Source organism: Schistocerca gregaria, chromosome 2 (assembly GCF_023897955.1).
Source record: "Schistocerca gregaria isolate iqSchGreg1 chromosome 2, iqSchGreg1.2, whole genome shotgun sequence".
Classification (NCBI taxonomy): Eukaryota; Metazoa; Arthropoda; class Insecta; order Orthoptera; family Acrididae; genus Schistocerca; species Schistocerca gregaria.
The window spans coordinates 251,719,357-251,741,510 of NC_064921.1; the positions used below are offsets into that span (position 1 = coordinate 251,719,357).

At 39.5% G+C, this 22,154-nt stretch overlaps 1 protein-coding gene across 9 annotated transcripts in view; it reads right to left on the minus strand.

The window, feature by feature from the left end:
- Positions 1–22,154, minus strand: part of LOC126336797 (alpha-methylacyl-CoA racemase) — a 176,437-nt gene that overhangs the window by 62,614 nt on the left and 91,669 nt on the right. For 2 of the 9 annotated variants that reach the window (XM_050000831.1, XM_050000826.1), the window contains one exon: positions 6,711–6,749. The exons of 6 other annotated variants lie outside the window; for them this stretch is intronic. The gene's annotated coding sequence lies outside the window, so the exon portion shown is untranslated. Of the gene's footprint in view, positions 1–6,701; positions 6,750–22,154 lie in introns of all 9 variants that reach the window. One more of the 9 variants, XM_050000827.1, reaches the window with a different exon arrangement.

Genomic DNA, 22,154 nt, shown 5'->3' on the forward strand with positions numbered 1-22,154 from the left:
AACTTCGCCAGCAGTGTGTCAGGTTAACCGGCCTGCCAGGCCAGCTGCACGGAGCAGTAAACAGCCCGCGGACTGGCCGCGCTGCTGCCGCCAGGCTCTCAGCCACGTGTGCCACGCAGGCATGCAAATGCACTGATCAGATCATGCCCGCAGTGTGCTACTAAACATTCGCGTGAGAATTGCCCGTCACGCCAAGCTGTTTGCTTTTCTTGTAATAAAAAAGGACATGTTCAGAGTGTTTGCCAGAAAAAGCTCATATTGGAAGCTCAAAACCGTTCCAGGCCCTTTGCTTCGCGCCGGAATCGGAATTGAACCAAGGATACTCAGGGTCGCGAAATTTCGCCCATGGAAATTCATGTAGTTCATTCCACTCCGCGCAGTGCCACTCTCTCTAACAGTGACTGTGTTCATCCCAAAAATAGTGTGCGTCGACATCACCGGAACTCCCGTCAAGTTGCAAGTGATTATGTACCAGTGTCAGTTCATGTTGCACGAGACAGTCGCTCTTGTCGTCAGCAGGACAATAAACTTTTTGTAGACTTGGACATTAACAGCAAAGTGATACCATTCCAGCTCGATACCGGAGCTGCAGTTTCACTGATCAATCAAGACACTTACAAACTGCTGGGCACACCTCCATTGTGTGTCGCAAAGGTTAATTTAAGTAGTTATTCCGGTCAAGCTATCCCTGTGTTAGGACAGTGCAGCCTTCTTGCAACATTCAGAGGACAAACAAAACTTGTGTCATTTCACGTCCTTCATTCTTCTTCTGCAGTGAACTTGTTTGGTTACGATTTCAGTTGTTTAACTTGTCTATAGTAAACCAGGTCCTCTCAGTGAACCAGACTGTGCCTTCAGACTGTGTTTCTCGTCTATGTGAAGAATTTGCAGACATTTTTGCACCGGAGCTCGGTTGCGCTAAGAACTATAAAGCACATTTGGAACTGAAAGTAAACGTGCAACCGAAATTTTTCAGAGCGCTCAATGTTCCCCACGCATTGCGTGATGAGGTCGCAAAAACATTACACGATTTGGAATCTCAAGGTGTAATTGAACGTGTGCAAGCTTCTCTATGGGCATCACCCTTTTTGCCAAAACCGTCTGGCAAATTGAGACTTTGTGTGGACTTCAAGGCAACAGTGAATCCACAACTAGTGATTGGAACTTTTCCTTTACCCCGCCCGGAAGATCTTTTTGACAAACTGTGCCCGGGTAAATATTTTACGAAGTTGGACCTGGCAGACGCGTACTTGCAAATACCAGTGGACAAAGAATCCCAGTGCGTTTTGGTGGTTAACACGCATCTTGGTTTGTATCGATTCAAATGACTGCCATTTGGGTGTGCATCCACTCCTGCATTGTTTCAGCAATATCTACAAACTGTTTGTGCGTCGGTCCCTACTGCAGCAAATCATCTGGACGATACTGTGATCTCCGGAAAGACGGAAGAAGAAAATTTGGCCAATCTCCGAACATTATTTCAGGTGTTGCGACAAATATGTGTTTTTTGCTCGGGACTTGCCATACCTGGGACATGTAATCAATGCCCAAGGCATACATCCCAGTCCCACGCACCTTCGTGCCATACAAGACTTGCCATCGCCGCAGAATTTGAAGAAGCTACAGAGTGTGTTGGGATAAATCAACTATTATAATAAATATATTCCACACACCTCTTCCATTTCAGCTCCGCTTCATCGCTTACGCCGTAAGAGTGTTCCATTCGACTGGACGACAGAATGCGAACGTGCCTTTCGCCAGTTGAAATCGGCGTTGCTTTCCAATACTTGCCTTACGCCATTCGATCCCCGGAAGCCCCTTTTGTTGATGGTGGATGCATCTGATTTCGGGATCGGTGCTGTGCTTGCTCACAAAGATGGATCGCACGATCGCCCTATTGCCTTTGCGTCCAAATTGCTCTTGTCTGCGCAAAGAAATTATTCACAGATCGACAACGAAGCATTGGCTCTCGTATTTGGTGTTACAAAGTTTCATGATTTCTTGTATGGTCATCACTTTACCATAATCACAGACCACAAACCTTTGACATTGCTTTTTCATCCGACCAATCCTGTACCTCCACGTACAACGCAGAAATTCATTCGCTGGTCTATTTTCCTCTCGCAGTACCGCTACGATATCTTGTATCGGACCACTGCTAAGCACGGAAATGCCGATGCGTTGTCCCACTTGCCTGTTGCTGAGGATAGGGCATTCGATTCCTCTGAACTTGCTTGCTTGTTCATTGATGCGGAAACCGATGACATGGTCGAATCGTTTCCGATTGATTTTCGTCGTGTAGCTACAGCCACAGCTGCCGACCCTGTCCTTGCTCCCGTTCTGTGTTTTGTTGGTACACAATGGCCCTTGTCAAAGTCACAGATCAGGGACCCGTTGGTTCGCCGATTTTTTGCTCACAAGGAGAGGCTTTTTGTACGACGTGGTGTTTTGCTGTTGCGTTCTGATAATGATCAGTCCAGGGTCGTGGTACCATGTTCGTTACAGTCCTCTGTCTTACAGCTTCTCCATCAAGGACATTGGGGTATAGTGAGAACGAAACAACTTGCTCATCAGCACTGTACCTGGTTCGGAATCGATGCCGCGATTACGAATATGTGCTCTTCTTGCATGGTGTGTGCCGAACAACAATCAGAACCACCGCGGAAATTCTTTCCATGGCCAAAAGCCACTTCCCCTTGGCAACACTTACACATCAATTTTGCTGGTCCATTCTGGAATGCTCGATGGTTGGTAGTGGTAGATTCATTCAGTAATTTTCCTTTTGTTGTCCGGATGTCTTCCACGACGTCATCTGCCACCATCCAAGTGTTATCCGCTATCTTTTGCATTGAAGGTCTTCCACAGACTATTGTTTCCGACAATGGCCCACAATTCATGTCTGCAGAATTTCAGTCATTCTGCAAGGCCAATGGTATTCAACATCTGACATCCGCGCCATTTTCGCCACAGTTAAACGGTGCTGCTGAACGATTGGTCAGGACTTTCAAGTCACAAGGCGCCAGTATCCGTACTATTTATATTGTGAATCATGTACCATAAAGAGCGACGTTCTCCATGAATGGATTAAAGTTAAGTATTCTATCAGCTACGTCCGTTTTTCTCAATTCTAATTCCCTTTCGTGTTCTAGACCTCACGCCAGCCTGTGAGAGCTAGAACGCGTGCATTTTGGCCTCCTATAGAAAAACACGGTTGGCTCTCCTGCCAACTACAACAGTACTGTTGCAGGGTACAAAGATGGATGCCTTCAAGTCTTTTACACTTGAAACAAAGACATAGAGGGTGAGAGTGAAGTTGATGCATTCATAGCAAGGGTGTCCACGCAAAAGTTTGTGAGGGGGCAAGGGGAGGGGGGGGGGGGGGGGGGAGAGGTTAGATCTTGGGGAATGGAGCACTTTTAATATTTTGGAAGATGAACGGTGACTTGTAAATAACCATAACAAAGTTCCAGTTCCAACCCTGTTGGAAACCTACATAATACCATCTTTTAAATCTTTTGCTTAACAGAAAAACACCTGCCTACACTATATTTTTTTCCTTACCCTGAGATGCAGGGGCAAGCTGCATCTCCCCTTGCCCCCTGGGCTTGAGCATAGATATTTTATAGTGTCATGACTTTATTGAAGTTCTGTAAATTATGGTCTACATTACTATCTTTGGTTAAGCTCATTTCCAGAAGAACTATTCTACCCTACTTTGACAAGTGTTTTTCCTCATTGTCAAATATGATGCAGTACTGTTGCAGGGTACAAAGATGGATGCTTTCAAGTCTTTTACACTTGAAACAAAGACATAGACAGTGAGTGTTGTTAAGATCGAACAAGAAGCCTGTCGTTGAATTTGCTTCTCAGATATTGTACCAAACAGGAATCTTTTATGTTATTGTATAGACTATTATACTGTTGCGTTTATTACTAACTAATATTTTATTTTTATTTTAGAAAAATAACATTTAGAATAAATTTTGTGATATTCTGAATCACACAAGGGTCTAAAATGGGCATGGGCAAACTTTGGTGACCTACGGGCTGGATTCACACACACATTTCAGCTCACAGGCCACATAACATGGCAGCAGTGCTCCTAACACAAGATCAAAACTAATGGGCCTGTGACATTAGTATTTAAGGAGTAACGAACCAATATGAATGACACCTCTTTCCCAACAAGCCACACCAACAAATTATGATACGAAAATAACACTGTTGAATGTGACTTTATGTTCATCCATTGGTCACATTTTCATTTATTTGTGTGTCGTAAACAATGCGTCTTTTTCTATGACTTTTTGCAATGGCTGGTTTAAAACAGCCATTGGAAAATTCTGCAACTCTGTTAGTAAAGAAACTATGCTCATGACATGTAAATAAATGAAATTATATGAAGATGGGATGCCAGGCTTCTTGAAATGTCATCATGGAGAAATAAATACCTATAAAAATAACTGATTGTCACTAATTCATTATAAATTACCCATAATTTCAACAGCTGTAGTGTTCTAATATGTCCACAACAGTCAAGAACTAGCTGCTAATGTTTATGCAAGAAAGAACTGTAAACATGTGAACAGAATGGCAATTTGTCAAACTGATAATAATTGTCCTCGCACCCAACACATGTCGGTAATACTGAGAATATTTTGGATGACATCAGTACAGTTCCTCGATATTTATAGTATTAACAACAAGATAACACTCACCCTCAGATGGTCATTATATTGACATACTGACAATAGTATTGAAGCTGTGAGGGTCTCCTGACATTTATGTGAAATTTGTATCATTTCTAATTGTATGCACAAATCATATGTTGTTTACACGGCACAGAAAGGCCAAAACTGCTCACACCAACTTCATGAAACACATCTTCACCAGCAGTCGTTCCTTTTGATGACTATAATGCTAGTAATTCTTCTGTTATTTTGAAGTCCACATCTACACCACGAACAAAAACCGTTAATTGAGCTGTGTCTGACAAATGAGTGCTCTTGTCCAAAGCAATGTAAAATACTTTGAATGTGGCAGCCCGATCTTGCAAACTTTTTTTAATGTCACCAGCCATCAACCCAGTTCAACAAACTACTGTTCATCATGACAAACTTATTTGTTCAAACTTTTTTTTTTATCAGGACATGGTACATCTGCAACATCCAAAGGCACTCCCCCACAAATTCGCCTTCAAAAAAATGCTTTAAGGGCTTGTCAATGTTTCTGCTCACTGTAAAACTAGCTTTAACCAAACTGTTGCACTGTGTCCCCATTTGTCCAAATTGGAAATTAATAACTTAATTTGGTCTTCCCACAGTCATCCTGTCAGCTGTTGTTGAGCAGTGTGTTTCACAAAAAATTGCCTTTTCATGTTATATTCTTTGACAACAGATAATGATTCACTACACAACAAGCAAACAGGTTTATTATTGCTGTACATGTGAAGAAGTAATCCTCAGTTGATTTTTCCTGGAACTGATGATATTCAGCATTTACTTTCCTCTTCTTAGCACCAACCATTTTGTGAATAAACTTGACACACAGAGACACTCCCACAAAATAAAGAAATAACTAGCACAGAACTTAATGCATGAACTGACAACAGAGAACTAGTTTGTTCAGCACCATGGCCTTAGATGTGTCACCAGGCTGTGTTCTGTTTGAGTCTTTAAGCAAGACTTTCACTAGTCTGCAGCACGAGCTGCAAACCTGTGCTGAGCCTAGCTGAGTATTGGCAGGAATACCAGAAAAGCATCCTTGGTGGAGCACAGTATGAGCACCTTGCCCTCTCCCACGGATATCATTCGCAGGCCTGATTGAAATCAATAGCAGGCTGGATGTGGCCTTCGGACCACCAGTTTCCCATCTGTGGTGTAAAATATTAATGTAAATAAGTAGGTTGAAAGATGACCAATGAGAGCATTTCTTCATGGGTGCAGTGAGTGGTGAAAGACCCACAAGGGTGGATCCTTTGTGAAACAGAAATTGCTGAAGTTTGACAAATGCAAAGGCTCAATGCTGCAAGTGGGAAAATCCATTGCAGCCAGCTGGGGTTCTTCACCACAGACTGGAAATGGAGGATGTGGCACCAGCTCCACCTGACCTGCCTTTATATGCAAAACTTCTGATGCTGTTTTGGAGACTCCCTACAGAATTACATGCCAATTCAGCTCACAGTACCTGGGGAGCATTGACTCTGTGGGCACTGGTCTTGAAAGTAAAGAAGGCCACAATTTTCAGCAGAAAATAAAGGAAAAGACTGTTGCCATCTTGTGAAACAGCCCCTGTAGCTTCACAGCCTTGGTGGAAGAACATTTTACCATGTGATCTTAAAGCTGGAGCAATGATTCAAAATTGCTTTTATATATAATACATGTTTGCTGGAAATACATTATTTATAAAATATATTTGAACCACTCATCATCACTGTAAAATACTGAGTCTGTGCATTGTAAACTTTATTTCAGAAAATTTACTGGAGTACAATATCAGAATAGGTAGGGAGCTGTCTGACAACACTATTCCTCCCACACAAATGTGGGCCGCCAAACAGAATTCTGGAAGTACCTTCCAGGGCTGCCAAAATATATATTACCAGTACTGTTGCACAATGCTGGAAAGACATTGCAAGTAAGTGAACTTACAGACTACCTAGAACTATGACATGTTTAACCACAGATAATAGACTTAACTACCTCAAGTACCTTTCACTTGATTAATGCTGTCACTGTTGTGGCTTGGTGCTGAAACAATAATTACCAATTTCTTTCAGTAAAATTTCAATTTCAGTAGTAAAATTAATAAGAAACTTATTTTTAATCTCATTCTTATAAACACCATCTATACAAAAAGTTTAGCAAACAATTTTATTCCTGGGTCCAACCAATATCAGTGTAGAAATTATGGTGATCACAAGTGTAAACAACAAACAGGCATTTGGCCAACCAGTTGTGAGCAGGCAGTGTTAAATAGTGGATGTATGGCAATAGTGTATCAATGTTGTCATGTCACAAATTGCAATGAAGAACATTTTTAAATCAGGTGTTTAAGACATTCTTCCAGATGATTTGAAGATGAGAGAAATTTGTGCTAAGTTTGGCCTGCACCTTCACCCCCAAACAAAAAATATGACATGATGACTTGATTGAAATGTAAAATGCAGACAATTATTTTTTGGAAAAAAATCAACACAGGTGACACAACTCTGTTATCAATATGAACCTATGACAAAATGCAGAAGTTCATATGAAGGATCAACACTTTTACAACATAACTGACTCTCAAAGCAATGTCATGTGCGAAATGAATAATATCCCACAGGACAATTTTTTTAATGGTTTCACACAGCCATATGAACATTCTGTGTATGGTACTCAATTGGGGGGAGACTACGTAGAACTCCTGAAGTGCTTAAACCACTATCTTAACTTTTCTCTATTTTTTCATTAATCCAGTCACAACATTTTTGGACTGATGGGATTTGTGGAATTTACTTCCATAAGCTCAAGAACCACCTATCAGCATTTCCAGAATGAGATTTTCACTCTGCAGCGGAGTGTGCGCTGATATGAAACTTCCTGGCAGATTAAAACTGTGTGCCGGATCGAGACTCGAACTCGGACCTTTGCCTTTTGCGGGTGAGTGCTCTACCAACTGAGCTACCCGAGCACGAATCACGCCCCCATGAGGACAGGGTGTGAGTCATGCTCGGATAGCTCAGTTGTAGAGCACTTGCCCGCAAAAGGCAAAGGTCCCGAGTTCGAGTCTCGGTCCGGCACACAGTTTTAATCTGCCAGGAAGTTTCACATCAGTGCACACTCCACTGCAGAGTGAAAATCTCGTTCTGGAAACATTCCCCAGGCTGTGACTAAGCTATGTCTCCGTAATATCCTTTCTTTCAGGAGTGCTAGTTCTGCAAGGTTCACAGGAGAGCTTCTGTAAAGTTTGAAAGGTAGGAGACGAGGAACTGGTGGAAGTAAAGCTGTGAGTATTGGGCGTGAGTCATGCTCGGGTAGCTCAGTGGGTAGAGCACTTGCCCGCGAAAGGCAAAGGTCCTGAGTTCGAGTCTCGGTCCAGCACACAGTTTTAATCTGCCAGGAAGTTTCACCTTTCAGCATTGTTGCCCAGTGCACTGTGTTCAGAGTTCGGTTCTCCCTTCTATTCCAGATTCGTATTGTTTGTAGAAAGAAGGATTGTCAGTATGCTTCTGTGTGGGCTCTAATCTCTCTGATTTTATCCTCATGGTCTCTTCGCAAGATATACATAGGAGGGAGCAATATACTGCCTGACTTCTCGGTGAAGGTATGTTCTCAAAACTTCAACAAAAGCCTGTACCGAGCTACTGAGCATCTCTCCTGCAGAGTCTTCCACTGGAGTTTATCTATCATCTCCATAATGCTTTTGCGATTACTAAATGATCCTGTAACGAAGCACACTGCTCTCCATTGGATCTTCTCTATCTCCTATATCAACTCCATCTGTTACGGATCCCACACTGATGGGGGTTGATGTGTAAAGTTCAGGTTGATGTGGAGCAGTGGTATGAATGCCACAAGTTTTACTTTGTAGTGAGTCTGCCACACTCAAATTTGAGGAAGAGGCTAGAGAGTGTGAAAGTTGATGAGGTTGCTGTTAGAGCTGTTGCCAAGGGGAGAGTTTTTTTTTGTAAGGCTCTTACAACCCTAGCACAATGGGAACAGAGTTTGCCAGCTGGCTACATAGAATGATCTTTGTATGATCAATAAACTTTGCTTTGAAGATGCAGATGTTACAATACTAAATCTAACTAATATTGTCACTAATACAAAGTCAGGTAATGAAAAGCATTGTTGCAACCTAAAAGAAACAATAGCTTTTGTAATGGCTAGTGCATGGTGCATTATAGGTTGCAATTTGAATGTCTCAAATGTTAGCAAACATTACAAGATCTTCTACAGTTTGAAGAATTAGTCTTTCTTTTTTAAATTGCCACAAATGTCAGTAAGCTACACATGGACATGAAACAATCATATTATATCCCTTGATCCCCTAATCATCTTTGCCTCAATTTCTGCTAGCCTCTTCCCCACAACAAACTCCACACTTGCCCCCAAACCCTAACTTTACTCATCTTGCACTCTCACATCTTCTCCACAACCTTCCTCTGATTTACCTCTCACTTCTAGCCCTCTCCTCCATGACACTGTGTGCTACCCAGAAGTCCACCTGCCTGTGGTGAGAAGGAGCCTAATGACACCACATTCTGATCCCGTGCTCCTGCTGTCTTTAGCTGATTTTTTTTGGAGGTCACAACTACTTTTTGATTAGGATTTCTATGATTTTTTTTTACTATTTTAAATGAATATGAATTGATGTTCCCAACTTTCTTTTTTAAGAAATAAGAACAATATATTTGCACAGAAACCAAACTGTACTATTACATTAATTTTGTCCTTCCTTGCAAGGCTGTAGCTCATTCCCCCCCACCAAACTGTTGCCTTCACGCATTTTTTATATTTTTTCTGTTTTTTACATGTCTTTACTTAATTTCTTAATAAACTGATTGATACCATCTGGGCAGAGAAAACATACACAGAAATTAAGGACAGCAATGGACCCAAAAAAATTCTTGGGGTGTCTGATAGATTCATTTTGTGAATGATGGTTCACATATTTCATCTTTATAGCACACCTGTACTTTCCGATACATGTCTCGCAGTCAGAACTTGAAACAGTTCATGCCATTTCCTAGACATGTTAACAATATTTCTCTATAATTAACTGATGACAGATAGCATCAAAGGTTCTCGATATATCTATATACAGTCAACAGCATGGTTCATCATCATCTATTGCACTGAGAGCTTTAATTTTATTTTCTAAGTAATGTGACTAAAGAAGCAATTTCAATTTTTGTTGACACTCTAAGTTTGACACACGCTGTAATCGAGAATGGCATTACTGAATCCAAAATGTTAAACTCTGGCCATGAGCATGTAGAAGAACCTTGATTCAAGTTTAAAAGAATAGTTGAGCATACATTGATTAGATAAATATGTAGTAGAACATTTCATGAAGGGTGCACCCTTCTTCATATACAATCAACCTAAAGAAACAGCACCTGTTACATAATAGGTGTAAGACCAAGATTATTGCTATAGAAAGAGATGCTGAATGAAATTACTTTGGCCATCAAGAGGGCAATGCTTGAAGCCAGCAGTTACTGTAGCAGAATCTTTTTGTTAGATCTCAGAAAGTCATATATAAGAGCTATCAGTAGTACCAAAGTTAGCATCCATACACTCATGGATGATACAAGAACTAAAATTGATGGTAGTAAAGCAAAAGCAGAAATGCTGGATTCCTATTCCATATGTTCCTTTACTATGGAAAATACAGAGGTAATGCCCAATTTGCTTCTTGTGCCATTGCAAAAAAGATGCATGATGTAGACATTAGTGTCAGTGTTGTTAAGAAACACCTAAAAATCACTGAAATGAAAACAAAGCCCCAGGACCCAGTGGAATCCTTGTTAGTGTCTACAGAATTTGCAATCGATTTAGCTCCCATTTTAACAACAATATATTGTAGGTTCTTTGAACAAAAAACCATGCCTAATAATTGGAAGTTAGCTCAGGCCACACCACAAAAAGGGTGACAGAAATAATCCACAAAATTTCCATCCCAATTCATTGCCATCCATCTCTTGTAGAATTCTAGAACATATTCTGATCTCAGAGGTGAGTTATCTTTTTGTAGGAAAGGAGACCACTCACTGAAAAGCATGGAGCAAGAGTCAATTGGAGTAGGGATGGTGTTAGGTAAACAGGAAGTGATGCAGATAATTGATGAGTGCAAGTGTTAGGTGGTTATAAGGTGATCTGGATAATAGAGCAAGAGTTTGGGGAGTGACTCAACACATCTCTCTCTAGTGAGTTCTCTCCTTTACTTCTAAACTATTTACGTAAGGACTTATCTTCAACAGAATGACCTGCTTCATGCCAACCATCATGGGTTCCAAAAATATCTAACATGTAAATCCCAAGTTGCGCATTTGTCATGACATCCCAAAAACCATGGATGGAGGGAGTCAGGTGGATGCAATATTTCTTGACTTCTGAAAAAACATTTGACTTTTTCCAGACCAATGATTCTTCACAAAACTGCAATGAAATGGAGTATTCCAAAATAAATTAAAAAAATATGACTCAATTGTGGATTCCTTGTTAGGTGAGACACAAAATGTTTTCATGGATTAAGAGTCATAAATGAAAAAGTAGAAAACTTCAGGTATGCCAAGGAAATGTGTTGGTATCCTTGTTCTTCATAGTGTATATTAATGATTTGGCAGACAATATTAATAATAACCTCAGAATTTTTGCAGATGATGCCATTATTTATAAATGAAATACTGCCTGAAAAAAGGTTCACATATATTCCATCAGATCTTGATAAGTTTTCGATGTGGTGCAAATAAAGGCACCTTGCTTTAAATTTACAGAAATGTAAAAGCATAAACTTCAAAAATGCTGAAAAGTAGTGCCCCACTACAACCCCAGTGAGTCACAATTAGGGTCAGCTGACTTGTACAAAAACCTGGTAGTAACAGTTTGAAGGAGTATGAAATGGAATGATCACTTAGACTCAGTCATGTGTGAAGCAGGCAGGAGGCCAGTTCATTAGCAGAATACTACGAAAATGCAGTAAGTCTGTAAAGGAGATTGCTTCTATGTCATTTGTGGGTCCCATATTAGAATATTGCTAAAGTGTGTGGGATACATAGGAGATTAGGACTAACAAGCAATACTCTATGTATACAAAGCAGGGTGGCACAAATGTTCACAGCTTGGTCTGACACATAAGAAAGCGTCACAAAAGTGTTGAAAAACTTTGTTTGGTAGATGCTTTAAGATAGATGCCAATTATCCCATGAAAACCCACTTACAAAGTTTGATGAAGCCACATTAAGTGAAGAATCTTGAGATATTCTTCACCGCCCTACATATCGCTCTCATAAGGACCGTGAAGACAAAAATACATTAATTACAAATGCACTACATTTAAGCAGTTACTCTTTCTGTGCAATGATTGTAATGGGAAGAAACTAACATGTGTACCATCTTAAGTCGCCTCTACCATGTACTTCACAACAGTTTGAGAGGTACTTATTTAGAAGTAGAATGTCATGTAAGGCTAATTTTAATAATTGAAACAACAGCAAGCTTTATTATGTTTCATGCAATTTTATTGAGATGCAGTAAGAGTAAACTATATATTACCATTTTATTGTGCGCAATATTTGATTTTTATTAGGTTTTAGTGAAATAAGTCATGAACAGCAGAAATAAATTATTCTCTTAAAGCACAAAATTATGTCCTGATAGACATTTTTACCAATATTTCATTTCATTTCAGAAATCCATGTTCAGCCAACAAAATCACAGTTATTGGGCAGATTACCAGTTTTTATTTTTCACAGCAATCAGCAATCCTATTCAAACTATATGAATATCATGAAAGTATAGCAACAAATTATAGCATGCTTGAAAATATGCATCACCAAAACTGAGATGCAGTGCTATAATGCCATTTTCTTTCTTTTCAGGTTGGTTTCCTTCTCCTGTAATTGTGGCCATAAGCAATCATCTTTGTGCTGTCAGCTCTTAAGAGTTTCAAGTGTGTGTCACATAGCTTCAACTTGGAATCTGACAATGTTGAAATGTGCAGCTTTGTATGGTTATTCCCTGTAGCTGCAAGCTTCTCTCCCATCACTGCTGGTGGCTGATTCTGTATTGCAAGGTAATCTTTTTAGTGTGGCATATTATAGACTTCACACACACACATCTAGTGAATGTACATTTATCAGTGCAGGTTTCAGCAAAAGGTTCTTTACAGTGAATAAGTAGCATGCTGCACCTTTCATCCTTAAGTGGTGTCCACATATGTAGTCACTTTCACAGAGACATCTGTTTCTGACCTTTTGCCAGCATGAGTGGCTGACTGACATTTTTAAAAATTTAGCCTCCATTGTTGGTAGCAGACTGGAGCTCAGTCTGTGGCCAGAGGTTAAACACTGCCAAAAAAGAGGATGATGTGCACAGAAGGGGAGGAAGGAATGAGATGAAACTTCATTGGTTGAGAGGGTATGTGATGTTACTTCAATGATTACAAAATCAAATTAGATATACCAAGAACTTGGCAGTATCTGCCCACTTATCAGTATGATTATGTACCCCTCTGGCCTGGATGCATACATTAATTCAGATAGGAAGGGTGTCATAAAACCATTGTATCATCTCTTGAGGCAAACTAGCCCACAACTATTGTAACTGCTCCTAGATATCCTTGATACTGGGACAGAACTGATGTTCAAGCTGGTCCCACACATGTGCTATTGGTGACAGATCTGAGGATCTTGCTGGCCACAGGAGTACCTCAACATCATGCAGACAGTTCATAGAGCTGTATGCCAAGTGTTGATGTGCACTTTCCTGATTAAAAAAAAATGGTACTATGAGATACCACCAGATGAGATGTAACACAGAAGGATGCAGGATGTCTGTGATATAATGATGTGCCATCAAAGTTTGTTCAATCACTACCAATTCTGACCTGAGCTCATACCCAATAGTCACCTAGGATAACACCACTGTGCCTCTATGGAACACTGGAAGAATGGGGCCTCTCCCCAGGTCACCACCATACTCTCTGATGAGGGTCATCTCATTTAGTGGAGAACCATGATCCATCACTGAGCACAATCCACTGCCATTCATCAGTAGTCCATGCTTCTGTATCATAGCACCACTCCAAATGCAGTGTGTTGTGTCAATGGCACCCTAATCATTCCAGCTACTGCTAGTCTCTGACCAATGGTGCAAGTTAATATAGACTGTACCGGGAGTCCATTACTTGTTTTCAGATAGCACACCCTGATGTAAAGGGTGTTACAGTGTGTTGGGTGCAAAATAAGTTGATCTTTTCTTATGGTGGTCAGATATGGTCAACTGGAACCGTAACTAAAGTATGCTTGCCCTCACACTCCCTCTGTGTTAGTGTCATATCCAAATCCTTATGAATCTGGATACGGAACGAATCAATTAGATGGCAAAATAAAATGAGGCCTCCAACACCTGTCAGGTGTCAATAACACTGTCTCAATTGAATATGTGCCATCTCTGTGTCCTTCGTAGTGATCACTGAACATCTGATGCTGTTGGCATTTGCATACCTATCAGGACATGTAACAATGCCAAAGATGAACACTAAAGCTCTCCAGTGGCCATTCTACCTGTCACTGAGAAATGAATCTCTAATCATTTACATACTAGTTAATGGAGTGTATGTGTGTGAAGGAATATTGACCTCTGACCGTTTCTTTTGGGTGCTTCACTTTGTCAGGTAGTGTATGTACTCTCAATGTTAATGTCTCAGTGGATGTTTTCCTGCTCATTATTGCTGTAGCTCCTCCAGCATTACTTATGACAATCATTCATTGGAACAAAGGAATCCAGGGTCTGCATATCTTGAGGTTTTCTTCTGTCTTATTAAAACTATTGTCATGTTTAAGAGCTTCAATGGCTTCCTTAAACAAATGTTAGTGGTGCTTCTCCAGAGCAAGGGCTTGTATATCAGAAAATTTTATTACATGGATGGTCTCACACATAAGCACTCTTAGCTCATCAACATATACACTGGTGAAACTTTTGTCCCCTGCTTCAGCCACACATTGGAAAGACTGGCACAAACACAAAGGACTTGGGATATTTCATTCAGAAATGAAGAAACAGAAATGTGGACCTGATGAGATGCTAGTCAGCTATTCTGCTGTTACATTCTTTACCAAAGTGGCACTCAGTAGCTCTCTGTAGCATATCAATTCCATTTTTCCTACAGGATTTCACCAGGCTGTTTCATGCATGTCTTACCATGAGATACTTGATGTGGGATGGTGATTGCTCTCTGCAGCTGAAGGGTGTTACCATGGGCAGTCCACTTTGTCCTATGGTTGCAATTTCTTCATGGAGAATTTCAAAAGACAGACATTGGATTTGGCACCTTGTAAGCCTAAGGTGTGGTACAGGCACATCATGTGGATCCATGTTGAGGAACAACTTAGTAACTTCTTAAGACATCTGAACTGTTTCCATGCCAACTTTAAATTTAGTATGGTGGTAGAAAAGTGGTAACAACTACATTTTCTAGATGCTCTAGTTATGAGGAATGGTAAGAACCTGAGCAATAGCATACAGCAAAAGCTGACACACATGGGCTGATACCTGCAAGGACTTTCAAACCACCAGCCAAGCAAGAAAACAGGTATGATAAATATGTTCATAACAAGTGCAAGATGTGTATGTGAGTCATAGCACCTCTGATGCAATATGCAACACCTGGAATACGTACTCCACCAACTATATAAGAAGTTTCATGAAACGTCATGGAGGAATAACATGCCAGAAGAAGAAAGGTTGGGTATGGCCTTTCTGCCATACATCCCCAGGTTGATGGATGGAATCAACCATATTATTATATAAATATAGCTTGCAGACTACATACAAGCTTATGAAGATAATCAGAGTGTGTCTTGGATCAGTAAAGATCGAAAGAGATCCACTTGCAGTGATGGGTCTATAATGCATATCATGTACTTGTGGAAAAGTCTGTATTAGAATGACCATGTGATCCATCAGTACCAGGATCAGTGAACGTACAGTACTGCGGTTTGGAATAGGTGGAGAAATTGGCAGTGGTGAAGCACACACAGAGATCAACCGTGTAATAAAATTCGCTGACATGCAGGTTCTCACTGTGGAGCAGAGCTACTTCATCTATCTGTTACGGGAAGCCACTGAAATTTATAAACATGACAACAGATTTAATAGAAAAAAGAAAGCCTCTATATAAACAGAACCTGGACACACACAATAGGTACAGACAAAAGTAAGTGCAGGCTTTGCCATGAGGGTGATGAAACTGCACCACATTTAATTTTCCAGTGAGACGTGTTGAAGGCCAAAAGACAGTATATTCAGGTTATTAATTCCTGAAGGAACTGTCTCTAATAAATAATTATAAAAGAATTCCTACTACTCTTTAAAAGTACTGGCTGTCTTTTATAGAATTACAGGGATACAAATTGCACAATGAACTCAGTTTTGGTGTGGAAAATGATGGGCTATGACCATTGTCGTCTTCCTGTGTAAATCAATCAGTCAGTCAGTCAGTCAAAAAGGATCATTAAGTATCTTTCATTCTACCTGCCTTTTTGTGTCACATGTTCGACAGTAAGAGGAGTAGTAGGATGACAACTTGCTTCATTAACATATGTATCCAGTTCCATTTCAGAGTTATAATTGTCAGTTAATACTAATTTCGTCATATCTGACAGTTTCGTGAGAGATTTCTTTAGATTTTGGGTTTTGTTGTGGTGTTGACTGCCTGCATAAGGTTGAACTGTGTTGTGGATCTAGCTTTATGGTTGAAGTTTGTCTTTGAATTTCATAGAAATCTATGTTGAAACTGCTTTAGAGGTAATATCGGACTTAGTTCCTCTTTTACTGAGCATTAGTCCTGTCTAGGACAGGATCTGTTGCACTCAGGATTTAAAAATTTAAATTTATTTAACTTTGTGGTTAGATGCTCTTTCTGTCATCACAGTGGCCAGTTACCTAAGAGAGGAGAGTTGTGTGCATGGACCCCCATCCACGAATTATGTAAACTTTGTTCTGTGTGCGATCATGTTTTAACTCCCTGTGAATCATATTTTCTGATACAGAAATTTGCGACCAGCCCAGCATTTGCCTAAATGAGTGTGGGAAACCACCTAGAAACCTCATTCAGGCTGGCCAGTGTACCAGCCACAGTCAATCTGCCATGTGGACTCGATCCTGGTCTGGCTCACCTTACTGTCTCGCAAGCTAGTGCACTCCATGTTACACTATACTAGATCAGCTGCATGCTTAGTAACAATGTAATTGTTGCAGGTACATTTACACGTGCACTTGCTTGTGTCAATATCTTTCACCTGTGTTTCTGTGGTAGCACTGACTTTGCTACATCTTTTCTCAGAGCAAACGCAAAGGAAGTTGTGAAAACTGGAGGTTATAGGGTCTTATATTCCTTTTTGTCTCAGTATGCACAATTATTTTGGTCACTTTAATTTCTTGAATTTTGTTTTCTTCTAGAAAAACCTGTCAATTCATTCTCCAGGCAGGATGAATACCTAGTGGTTTACACTGAAGTCTGGTGTTGCATATAACAATCCTGCTTCATACACCTCTTTCCTTCTTTGGCTGCAATGTTACCGTGCTATTACACTCTACACTGGTGAAACCCTATCTTTGGCACTTATGGCAGCACATCAGACTGGATACATATGGTCTTACCTTCAGTCAAATAAATCTGAACTTTTATGTTCTGGAAGAATATTTGAATTGAAAGTTTGGATGAAAGTGGTAATTTATTTACTCATCCAATAAATCTCTACAGATTGTTGGATGTCATTTGCATGACACACACACACACACACAGGTTACATGTAACTTCAACATTTATTTTAATAGTACAATAAATCAATTATATTTGTTCTTGGTTTAGCAGCAGTAGCAATTTTTGCATATTCTTGCTTTATGTCTGTTGTACTTCACATGGTTTAAGAATTCTACCACTGAATAGAGGCAGTGATCTAATAAGAATGCCATTAGGGATTTGTGAAACAGAGAAATTGAAGGAATATCTTTAATTTTATGAGGCAGACTGTTTTACATTTGTATTGCACTAATTGTACTGGAGGTTTATGGGCTGTTGTCTGTAGTGACTGAACATGGAGTTTTTCTTTTCGACTGGTGTTACACTCATGTATATTACAGTTTTTATTTATCTCTTTGATTTTTGTCCCCAAATATTTGCAATCTTCTAGAATAAAAAGACAGGGAAGAAGGAGGATGGAAGACTCTTGAAAGTGGGGTATTTAGCTGTCTGTAGCTTTATTTAAGTTTTCTTGTAGCTGTGTGTGTGTATCCCCTGTAAGGATTATACTTGTGTCATCTGTACACAAAATATTTAGTTGTAATTCTATGCTTACATCTATGTCATTTATATACAGAAGGAAAAGCAATTTGTCAGGTATGAGGAGAACCATCCTAATGCAGTGCCTCTAATGCCATTCCTTTGGAGTTTTTCCAACAGGATTCTGTGGCCCAAAATGTCAAACGTTTTACTAAGGTCTAAGAAAATACCAGCAGCATTTTGTTTATTGTCCAGTGCTTCTAGAGCATTTTGTAAGAACTTATATATAGCACTGGTTGTAGATTTTTTTTTCCGAAGGATTTTGTTCTTATCCAGAAATTTCATTAATCTGTTATACGTGATTCTTTCAACGAGTTTGGCAAAAACTGACAATAATGAGACTGGCCTATAGTTTTCCAAATTTGCTTTGCCACCTTTTTTGTGAATATAGTTCACTTTGGCAGTTTTAGTATATTCAGGAAAGATTCCAGTTGAGAAAGACAAGTTGATTATTTCTGCAAGGGTTGTTGCAATGTTTATAATACATTCCTTTATGATAAAATATGGAATGCTATCAATTTCTGAGGATGTTTTCTGAAGGTTTTTGCTGTGTGAATAATTTCATTCGGGGATGTGTTGTAGCGATAGATTGAGTGGAGGCAAGAATTTACTTTATTCTGTTGGTTAATTGGGCAATCTTTCTTCTTATTAGTTATTAGGTTATTTCTATTGTCTTCATAGTACTGCCTGAAGAGATTTGCAATCTGCTGCAGGTCAGTAATTCTCTTGTTGTCACAGTTAAGTGTGATATTTCACTTTTTTGCTATTTCTGCCCTGCTTTATTATTTTCCAGATTGCTTTGTTTTTATTTTCTGTCTCTGTTATAAACTTATCATTAGCTATTATTATTTTTGCCTGATGTATGACTTTTCTATACACTTGAATATATTTTGTGATACAACTGTTGAGCAGAGAGGATATGTTGTGGTTTTTTCTGTAACTGACCAGTTTTCTTTTCCCATTACTTGAGACTTTTATGCCTCTTGTTATCCATGACTTTGCTTTTACATTTGTATTCCTTGTCGCCAGTGTTTTGAGGGAAATAATAACTGAAGATGTCAGAACTTTTCAAGCTTTTTGTTCATGTCATGCAACTGAGAAACTTCTTCCCACGTTTCTCTTGATAACAAGTGATTGAATATTTCTATGTTTTGTGTGTTGAAACTACTTCCAGTCACAGTCCTTTTATGGTTTTGTCTGGGTAGTAAACAGTCAGAGGTTTTCCACTTGAGCTTCAAGATCACTATAATTTTTGTTTACACATTTTGCAGTATAGGGTGTGTTAACAAATATTTGGTCCACAGTAGTGGATGAAGTTTTTGTAATTCTTGTTGGGGCTGTAACTGTTTGTTTAAATTGAATGTATCTGTTAGGTTGAGCAACAGTTCTTTTCTCCTGCTTGTTGCAAGAAAGTCAATGTTGAAATCCCCACAGGGTACTATTGATTTCTTGCCTACATGTATTCTATTTCGTAATATTTCAAGTTTATTGATAAATACCTCAAAGTTCCCATTTGGAGAGCAATGGATACATACAACAATTGTCTTGACTTCGGAATGCTTTCTGCTCCTGAGATATTCATCCATGTGGCTGCCTCTCTAGTGGTGCTGTTGTTGGTTTCTTGCACCCTATCATTTCTGCAGATTTTCTTAGATTGCTCAGGCTCATTGGCTGCTTGCATTTGATGGTTTTCGGTCTCATCTGGCACAGAGATAAATGGTCCACTTCCAGCCTTGAGAGATGTCACTTCTGTTACCATAAACTTCTTATTTATAGAATTAGACAACACATTTGTCGTTGAGAGGTATGGCTACCGAGATATCCTGCTTCAGGTGTAGTTTTTGACCTACTATTTCTAAAACCTTGCAAATAATGAATTTCTTTCCCACTCTGTTGAGATGGAGGCCATGATTTGGGTGGAATCTTCTTCCAAGTTCACTTATATCCATGAATGTTGCATTTTTAAACCCTCTGCAGATATTTTGAATGTCTTTGTTTGCTTTTTGTACCACTTCATTTACACAGGACCAGTCTGGTAGGTTATGGTGATGTGCAACTAAAAAAACGATCACATTTGTGTTTATGAACTCAAGCAATCTTCGTTTAAGAGAAATGGTGAGTTCCTTTGCAATATGTTCCAGTGAGGAAAACAGAAGTCATTTGTGCTCAATTCCAATACTTTTTCATGGCTTACTGCAGTCACAGCTTTGAAATTGGCACCTGGTTTCACAATGGTATTGATTTTGTAAATACATCTATTACTTAAATCGGTGGCTATTCCTTGTCCTTGACTATCTGTAAACAGATCAGTTTTAGCTGCGCTTGTTGAGGGAAGTTCACACGTTTCAAAAATACTATTGTGGACTGCTATGTTTTCTTCTGAACTTGTGCCCTTGATCATTTTTTGTGTGGGAGACATCAATGTCCCAATTTGTTTGCTTGACTTTGGCAGGTTTTTACTGTCCACAATCACTTTTTGATCAATCTCTTTGTGCAGAGCAATACTTTGTTGTTTAAGGCCTATCTGTGTTGCACAGTCCTGTTTATATCCACATGGTTCAATGTTAACATCTTCATTACAGTCCTCAGCAGGTCACTATTCACTCTCTTCATCATGTCTCAAATTCACGTTATGCCATGAATTGCCTTTCCTACTCTTTTTTAACAGTTGTTACAGCTCCTGAGCTCTTCCTCACTGTATACAAACCATTACTGGGTTGTACCACCCAAGTAAAAGTAGGTAACCATCCATTGTATTTAGCAGTACTGTCAAATTCTTTTAAGCTATTTCATCAGATCCTGGCCAGCATCTAATGAAAATACTGGTGGGAGCCTAATGTGCAACTCACTCACCAATGTTTTAGTTTTCAGTGGTGCTCTGAGAACGGGGAATGGAGGAGGAATGTATTGTTTGTATTTGGGTCCCGCTCATGAAGGACACAGCTTTCGTATAGTCTTATTGGAGCCATGGCGATGTTGATGTGTATGATATCTGGTATCTTCAACAGTGTGACATACGACGTGTAATAAGAGAAGGGCTGTCAACAAGAACTAATACTTCACCCTGAGGAGACATTTAGGGAGCACACTTGCTGCTTCAGTGGTGAGTGCTCTTATTTATACATATATGGAATTTTCCAGTGACCTACAATATTTCATAAATAAGAAGGTCCCAGAACCTTCCAGAAATCAAATATAACTGCAGGAGTGGGACTCAAACTGGTGACCTACATACCAGTAGCCAGTGACTATAACTGCTAGGCCACTATACCGATGAACATGATGCACAGTATGTGGCAATATCACAGACAGCTGCATGAAAGAGAACCTTCAGAGATGTGGAATGAGTAGACATTACTCAAGTTCAGTTTAAAAAAGTAAAATTAAAAGAAATATGCTAATTATGACAAAACTGTAAGAAGCTAATACCCTGGTTTTCAAATCAATGTAATGAGGGAGACTAAGTGTAACATACAGTGGCCCTGGGCTTCTTGATCAATTTTTCTGTGTGTTGCCTTATTAGCTGGGCCCCAAGGAAAGTCACACTTAGTGCTTCACTTAGTATATGATCATTTGTGTCTATTCTAGCTGGTAATTTCTATTTCTTCTAAATTTTACAACAATAGTCTTTGTGGGACTAAGACAAATTGTTCTTTGTAAACCAGTTACAAGTACGTTCAGCTATCATTAGGACTGCTTCTTGTATGGCTGAATATGAGCACTTTGTTAGTATGCCTGTGTCACCAATAAACACTGCAGTTTCAGAAAACTGTTTTAAAATCACTAGAGGAGTATTATTTATGCAGTTAAATTCCTCCATTCTGAGTTTAGTTTATTCTTTTGGTGGTGTTTGTCAAAGTGATCTTCTGTTTTCTACAACTAAAGTATTGCAACAAGTTAAGCTACTTTGATTCAAAGAAAAATAGTCCTTGAAATGCTTCAGTAAGTAGTGCACTTCTCACATTCAAAGGCTTTGGTGAGTGAATCTCTCTCTCTCTCTCTCTCTCTCTCTCTCTCTCTCTCTCTCTCTCTCTCTCTCTCTCTCTCTCTCTCTGTGTGTGTGTGTGTGTGTGTGTGTGTGTGTGTGTGTGTGTGAAACC